The 7,500-nt window shown below is 44.3% G+C and overlaps 1 pseudogene; it reads left to right on the plus strand.

The window, feature by feature from the left end:
- The window catches only part of LOC131987022 (transcription factor COE1-A-like), a 68,187-nt pseudogene that overhangs the window by 57,126 nt on the left and 3,561 nt on the right, over positions 1-7,500 (plus strand).

The raw sequence follows: 7,500 nt of genomic DNA on the forward strand, positions 1-7,500 counted from the left end.
CAAATCGCCCCCCTTTAGACAGTCAGATCGCCCCCCCCTTTAGACGGTCAGATCGACCCCCCTTTAGACGGTCAGATCCCCCCCCTTTAGACGGTCAGATCGCCCCCCTTTAGACGGTCAGATTGGCCCCCTTTAGACGGTCAGATCGCCCCCCTTTAGACGGTCAGATCTGCCCCCTTTAGACGGTCAGATCGCCCCCCTTTAGACGGTCAGATTGGCCCACTTTAGACGGTCAGATTGGCCCCCTTTAGACGGTCAGATCGCCCCCCCCTTTAGACGGTCAGATCGCCCCCCTTTAGACGGTCAGATCGGCCCCCCTTTAGACGGTCAGATCGGCCCCCCTTTAGATGGTCAGATCGCCCCACTTTAGACGGTCAGATCAGCCCCCCTTTAGACAGTCAGATCGGCGCCCTTTAAACGGTCAGATCGCCCCCCTTTAGACGGTCAGATCGCCCCCCTTTAGACAGTCAGATCGCCCCACTTTAGACGGTCAGATCGCCCCCCTTTAGACTGTCAGATCGGCCCCCTTTACACGGTCAGATCGGCCCCCCTTTAGACGGTCAGATCGCCCCCCCTTTAGATGGTCAGATCGCCCCCCTTTAGACGGTCAGATCCCCCCCCCTTTAGACTGTCAGATTGGCCCCCCTTTAGACGGTCAGATCGGCCCCCCTTTAGACGGTCAGATCGGCCCCCCTTTAGATGGTCAGATCGCCCCACTTTAGACGGTCAGATCGCCCCCCCTTTAGACGGTCAGATTGGCCCCCCTTTAGACGGTCAGATCAGCCCCCCTTTAGACAGTCAGATCGGCGCCCTTTAAATGGTCAGATTGGCCCCCCTTTAGACGGTCAGATCAGCCCCCCTTTAGACAGTCAGATCGGCGCCCTTTAAACGGTCAGATCGCCCCCCTTTAGACGGTCAGATCGGCCCCCCTTTAGATGGTCAGATCGCCCCACTTTAGACGGTCAGATCGCCCCCCTTTAGACTGTCAGATCGGCCCCCCTTTAGACGGTCAGATCGGCCCCCCTTTAGACGGTCAGATCGCCCCCCCTTTAGACGGTCAGATCGCCCCCCTTTAGACTGTCAGATTGGCCCCCCTTTAGACGGTCAGATCGGCCCCCTTTAGACGGTCAGATCGGCCCCCCTTTAGACGGTCAGATCGCCCCCCCTTTAGACTGTCAGATCGGCCCCCCTTTAGATGGTCAGATCCTGTCACAGAGGTCAGGACACGTTATGTTTTGATAAATCTTCCAGATGAAACACCGTCAAAGCTCTCCGGTGCTCAGTATCCAAAGAGAAGAAAAGAGGAGGAGGAGAAGTCCCAATCTTTTTTTAAATGCCGTTTTGTGTGCAGACGTTTCATTTGTATTAGCTTGCTAGCTAGGTTGAAATAAAGCAACGCTAGCTTAACACAGTTAAACACATTTTCGCTGGGTTTTCACTTTCATCGTCTCTAAATATGTAAAGGACATAAAGGATGATGATGATGATGATGATGATCAGCTTTCATTCCCGTTTATCAGCTACTGCCTTACTGGAACATCCAGGATCAGGTTTCTGTGAGTGTGTGTGTGTGTGTGTGTGTGTGTGTGTGTGTGTGTGGGAGCCACTCAGCTCTCCAGTGTAATAATGAGAGGTTAACAGAGAGCAGCCGGGCCGTAATAATGTGTAAAAGATTGAATTTAGCACCACACACACACACACACACACACACACACACACACACACACACACACACACACACTGTTGAAGAGGCAATATGTTCCATCAGGCACAAGCTCAAAAGTGCACACATGCATATGTGTGAGTGTGTGTGTGTGTGTGTGTGTGAGTGTGTGTGTGTGTGTTTGTGTGTGTGTGTGAGTGTGTGTGTGTGTGTGTGTGTGTGTGTGTGTGGAGGTTAACACGGGGAGCTCAGAGTAATTTTCTGGGTGTCACCGTGTCGCCTCACGCTGTGGAAACGACAACACATTAACTGTTAAACAAGACACCTTAGACCTCCACAGGGAGGAGGAGGAGGAGAGGACAGGACAGGAGAGGAGAGGAGAGGAGGAGGAGAGGAGGAGGAGGAGGAGAAACAATAAGAGACGGAGATAAAGAGAATTGTTTAAAGGTTTTGTGGGGGGGGGGGGAAATAAGAAGAGGGAATTTACAACATGGAGGCAGAGAGAGAATAGAGGAGAGAGAGGAGGAGGGGGAGGGAGGGGGAGGAGGAGAGGAGGAGGAGGAGGGGGGGGGGGAGGAGGGGGGGGAGGAGGAAAATATGAACTTGGACAAATCCTGACAATAAAATCACATTAACATGAAAAGGGCAGAAAACTGTGTTTTAGGTAGTTTATTTTTCTCCCTCTGGATATTTGATGTTATGATGTGTTGCTTTCTATAATAAATAATAATAATAATATCTGTCTGTCTGTCTGTCTGTCTGTGTCTGTCTGTCTGTCTGTCTGTCTGTCTGTCTGCAGGAGGTGATCCTGAAACGAGCTGCAGACCTGGTGGAGGCTCTGTACGGCCTTCCTCATAACAACCAGGTACACACACACACACACGCACACACACACACACACACACACACACTCGGTGGCTGTGAGTGACACTGTGTTTTTGTCTCCTCCCCCTCCGTGTTGTGGCTCCGCCCCCTCAGGAGATCATCCTGAAGCGAGCGGCGGACATCGCCGAGGCGCTCTAACAGCGTTCCCCGAGGCCACGCCCAGCTGCCTGGCTCCGCCCACAGCGGCATGATGGGCGTCAACTCGTTTGGCGGACAGCTGTCAGTCAACGTGACGGAGCCGCCGCCCCACCAGGGTGAGACGGAGACTCTGAAACAGAAAAAAACATTAATAAACTAGAAAATGTCCTCTGGGTAAATAGTGAAAGGGCCACTACTGCCGGTGTGTGTACACTATGATGAGATTCTTCAGAGATTTATAACAATTAATACTAGTAATGTTATGATACTATATAATATACAAGGAGCACACCTACAACAAGCATTCCTTTACAAGTATTTATTTATACAGCAACCTATGACCTTTAACCTCAACATTTCTGGCCTCGAACAGAAAGCATTTTTGGCAAAACCATAATACCTATCATTGATCCGACTTCACTTTGAGCGTCCTGAGTTCTTCCTGAACGTCTACATATGTTTTTGTGAAGGAAAATGAAGAAATAGCTTTGTTAGAGCGATCTGAAAAACTGTTAAATATGCTTTTCTATAGAAATCTTCCTATGTTTTTAATATGGGAGCCAATGAGGCTGTTGGTGGTGTTGGTGGATCATCTGTGCGTCCTACGCCCAAACTATAACTCTGACAGCTTTACCAGAGGATTGTGAGGGAGAAGACTAATTTTCCTACGTTTCTATGTATAAATTATTTCTGTAGAGTGGAATTTGCGGCCTGGAGCGCAGTTTAAAATTGATTTTTTGACAGTTTTTCCTCTCCCTCTACACTCTGGTGATGATGTCACACACTGTGACATGAACATTCCGTGCAATACACACCCATTATAATCTCAGAATTTCCCCAAAAATGATCATGGTCATTGAACAGGGATTGATAAAAAACGATATGACCTATCGAAACGTGGATTAATACACCGATACACAAGACTTGTGTCTACTGTTTAAAGTTTAAATGGAGTCTCTAGGTGAAATTATGCTGGAGAAGTAGACGTTTAAAAATCTACAATTATTGTTCTTTTTTGCTCATTTTTTTTCGGCCATCCCATTCACTTCAATGCAAAATTTTGGGCAGTTTTTCATGACTTACGTCTCCTCCTCCTCCTCCTCTTCTCCTCAGGCTTCGTGAGGAGCAGCAGCAGTGTTTCTCCTCATGGTTATGTCCCCAGCTCTACTCCTCAGCAGACCTCCTACTCCTCCGTCTCCTCCTCCATGAACGGATTCACCAACAGCAGCATGACCAACCTGGGGGGGTCGCCCCCCTTCCTCAACGGCTCCGCCGCCAACTCACCATACGCTAGTGAGACACACACACACACACACACACACACACACACACACACACACTCTCACACACACACACACACACACACACTCTCACACACGCACACACACACACACACTCTCACACACGCACACACACACACACACACACACTCTCACACACACACACACACACACACACACACACACACACACACACACACTCACACACAACAACAACAACACACCGTCACAGATAGTGCAGTAACTCATCATAAAGTCGTGTCAGCTGGAGCAGCTCTCACGTTCCTCTCCTCCTCCTCCTCCTCCTCTCTCCTACTCTCTCACCCTCCTCCTCCTCCTCCTCCTCCTCCTCTCTCCTACTCTCTCACCCTCCTCCTCCTCCTATCCTCTCCTCCTCCTCTCCTCTCCTCCTCCTCCTCCTCCCTCCAGTTGTCCCGTCCAGTCCCACCATGGCCTCCTCCACCTCCCTACCCTCCAACTGCTCCTCCTCCTCCGGGGTCTTCTCCTTCTCTCCGGCCAACATGGTGTCAGCGGCGGTGAAGCAGAAGTCGGCGTTCGCCCCGGTGGTCCGGCCGTCGTCCTCCCCGCCGCCGTCCTGCACCAACGCCAACGTCAACGCCAACGGTCTCCAAGGTAACAGATCCTCCTCCATCAGAGCCACGGAGGGGCACCTCCTCCTCCTCCTCCTCCTCCTCCTCCTCCTCTGAGCTGCACATTTATCTGCGCCAAGGTTATAATAGTTTTGGATTTTTCAAAATGTTTTTTTCAATTCTACTTTATGTTATTTGGTTAGTTTTCGTTAACTATAATAACCTTGATCTGCACATTTATCTGCACCAGAACATTGAGTTTGTCGTTCTTTTCTTTAGTTTGTTCATTCGTCATCTCGATGTTTCGTTTCTAACTCGATGTGTCTGCAGCAAGGTGATTATAGTTAACGAAAACTAACAAAATAACATCAAGTAGAATTGAAAAAACATTTTTCGTTTGGCAACATTTATTGTGACTTTTCTGAATCTGGCACCCAACAAATACCCCATTACATAAAAACTAAAACTAATGGAAACTAAACTTAAACTAAGCATTTTCCAACAAATAAAAACGAATTAAAACTAGCAAACTCACTCTAAAAACTTTAAAACATTTAAACTAACTGAATTTGAAAAACTTACAATTTAATTTTCAAAATTTACAACAAAATTAAAACTAAAACTAATGAAAAATTCAAAACTTTTATAACCTTGATCTGCAGACATTCTGACTTATCTGCACATATATCTGCACATATATCTGCACATTTATCTGCACATATATCTGCACATATATCTGCACATTTATCTGCACATATATCTGCACATATATCTGCACATTTATCTGCACATATATCTGCACATAGACAGTATGTGCACATATATCTGCACATAGACAGTATGTGCACATATATCTGCACATACATCTGCACATATATCTGCACATACATCTGCACATATATCTGCACATTTATCTGCACATTTATCTTCACATATATCTGCACAATTATCTGCACATACATCTGCACACATATCTGCACATATATCTGCACATATTTCTGCACATTTATCTGCACATTATCTACACATATTTCTGCACATTAACATTATCTGCACATATTTATGCACATATATCTGCACATTTATCTTCACATATATCTGCACAATTATCTGCACATACATCTGCACACATATCTGCACATATATCTGCACATTTATCTGCACATATATCTGCACATATTTCTGCGCATACATTTGGATATATATCTGCACATATTTCTGCACATTTATCTACACATATTTATGCACATTAACATTATCTGCACATATTTCTGCACATATATCTGCACATTTATCTTCACATGTGTCTGCACATTTATCTGCACATACATCTGCACACATATCTGCACATACATCTGCACATTAACAGTATCTGCACATATTTCTGCACATTTATCTGCACATTTATCTACACATACATCTGCACACATATCTGCACATATATCTGCACATACATCTGCACATATATCTGCACATATATCTGCACGTTTATCTGCACATATATCTGCACATATTTCTGCACATTTATCTGCACATACATCTGCACATATATCTGCACATATATCTGCACATTTATCTGCACATACATCTGCACATACATCTGCACATATATCTGCACATAGACAGTATCTGCACATTTATCTGCACATTAACAGTATCTGCACATACATCTGCACATATATCTGCACATTTATCTGCACATTTATCTTCACATATATCTGCACAATTATCTGCACATACATCTGCACATATATCTGCACATACATCTGCACATTAACAGTATCTGCACATATTTCTGCACATTTATCTGCACATTTATCTACACATATTTCTGCACATTAACATTATCTGCACATATATCTGCACATACATCTGCACATTAACAGTATCTGCACATATTTCTGCACATTTATCTGCACATTTATCTTCACATATTTCTGCACATTTATCTGAACATTTATCTACACATATTTCTGCACATTAACATTATCTGCACATATATCTGCACATACATCTGCACATACATCTGCACATAGACAGTATCTGCACATTTATCTGCACATTAACAGTATCTGCACATATATCTGCACGTTTATCTGCACACATATCTGCACATATTTCTGCACATTTATCTGCACATACATCTGCACATATATCTGCACATTTATCTGCACATTTATCTTCACATATATCTGCACAATTATCTGCACATACATCTGCACACATATCTGCACACATATCTGCACATTTATCTGCACATACATCTGCACATGCATCTGCACATTTATCTGCACATTTATCTTCACATATATCTGCACAATTATCTGCACATACATCTGCACACATATCTGCACACATATCTGCACATATATCTGCACATATATCTGCACATATATCTGCACATATATCTGCACGTTTATCTGCACATATATCTGCACATATTTCTGCACATTTATCTGCACATACATCTGCACATATATCTGCACATATATCTGCACATTTATCTGCACATACATCTGCACATACATCTGCACATATATCTGCACATAGACAGTATCTGCACATTTATCTGCACATTAACAGTATCTGCACATACATCTGCACATATATCTGCACATTTATCTGCACATTTATCTTCACATATATCTGCACAATTATCTGCACATACATCTGCACATATATCTGCACATACATCTGCACATTAACAGTATCTGCACATATTTCTGCACATTTATCTGCACATTTATCTACACATATTTCTGCACATTAACATTATCTGCACATATATCTGCACATACATCTGCACATTAACAGTATCTGCACATATTTCTGCACATTTATCTGCACATTTATCTTCACATATTTCTGCACATTTATCTGAACATTTATCTACACATATTTCTGCACATTAACATTATCTGCACATATATCTGCACATACATCT

The sequence above is a fragment of the Centropristis striata genome, chromosome 15, assembly GCF_030273125.1.
Source record: "Centropristis striata isolate RG_2023a ecotype Rhode Island chromosome 15, C.striata_1.0, whole genome shotgun sequence".
Lineage (NCBI taxonomy): Eukaryota > Metazoa > Chordata > Actinopteri > Perciformes > Serranidae > Centropristis > Centropristis striata.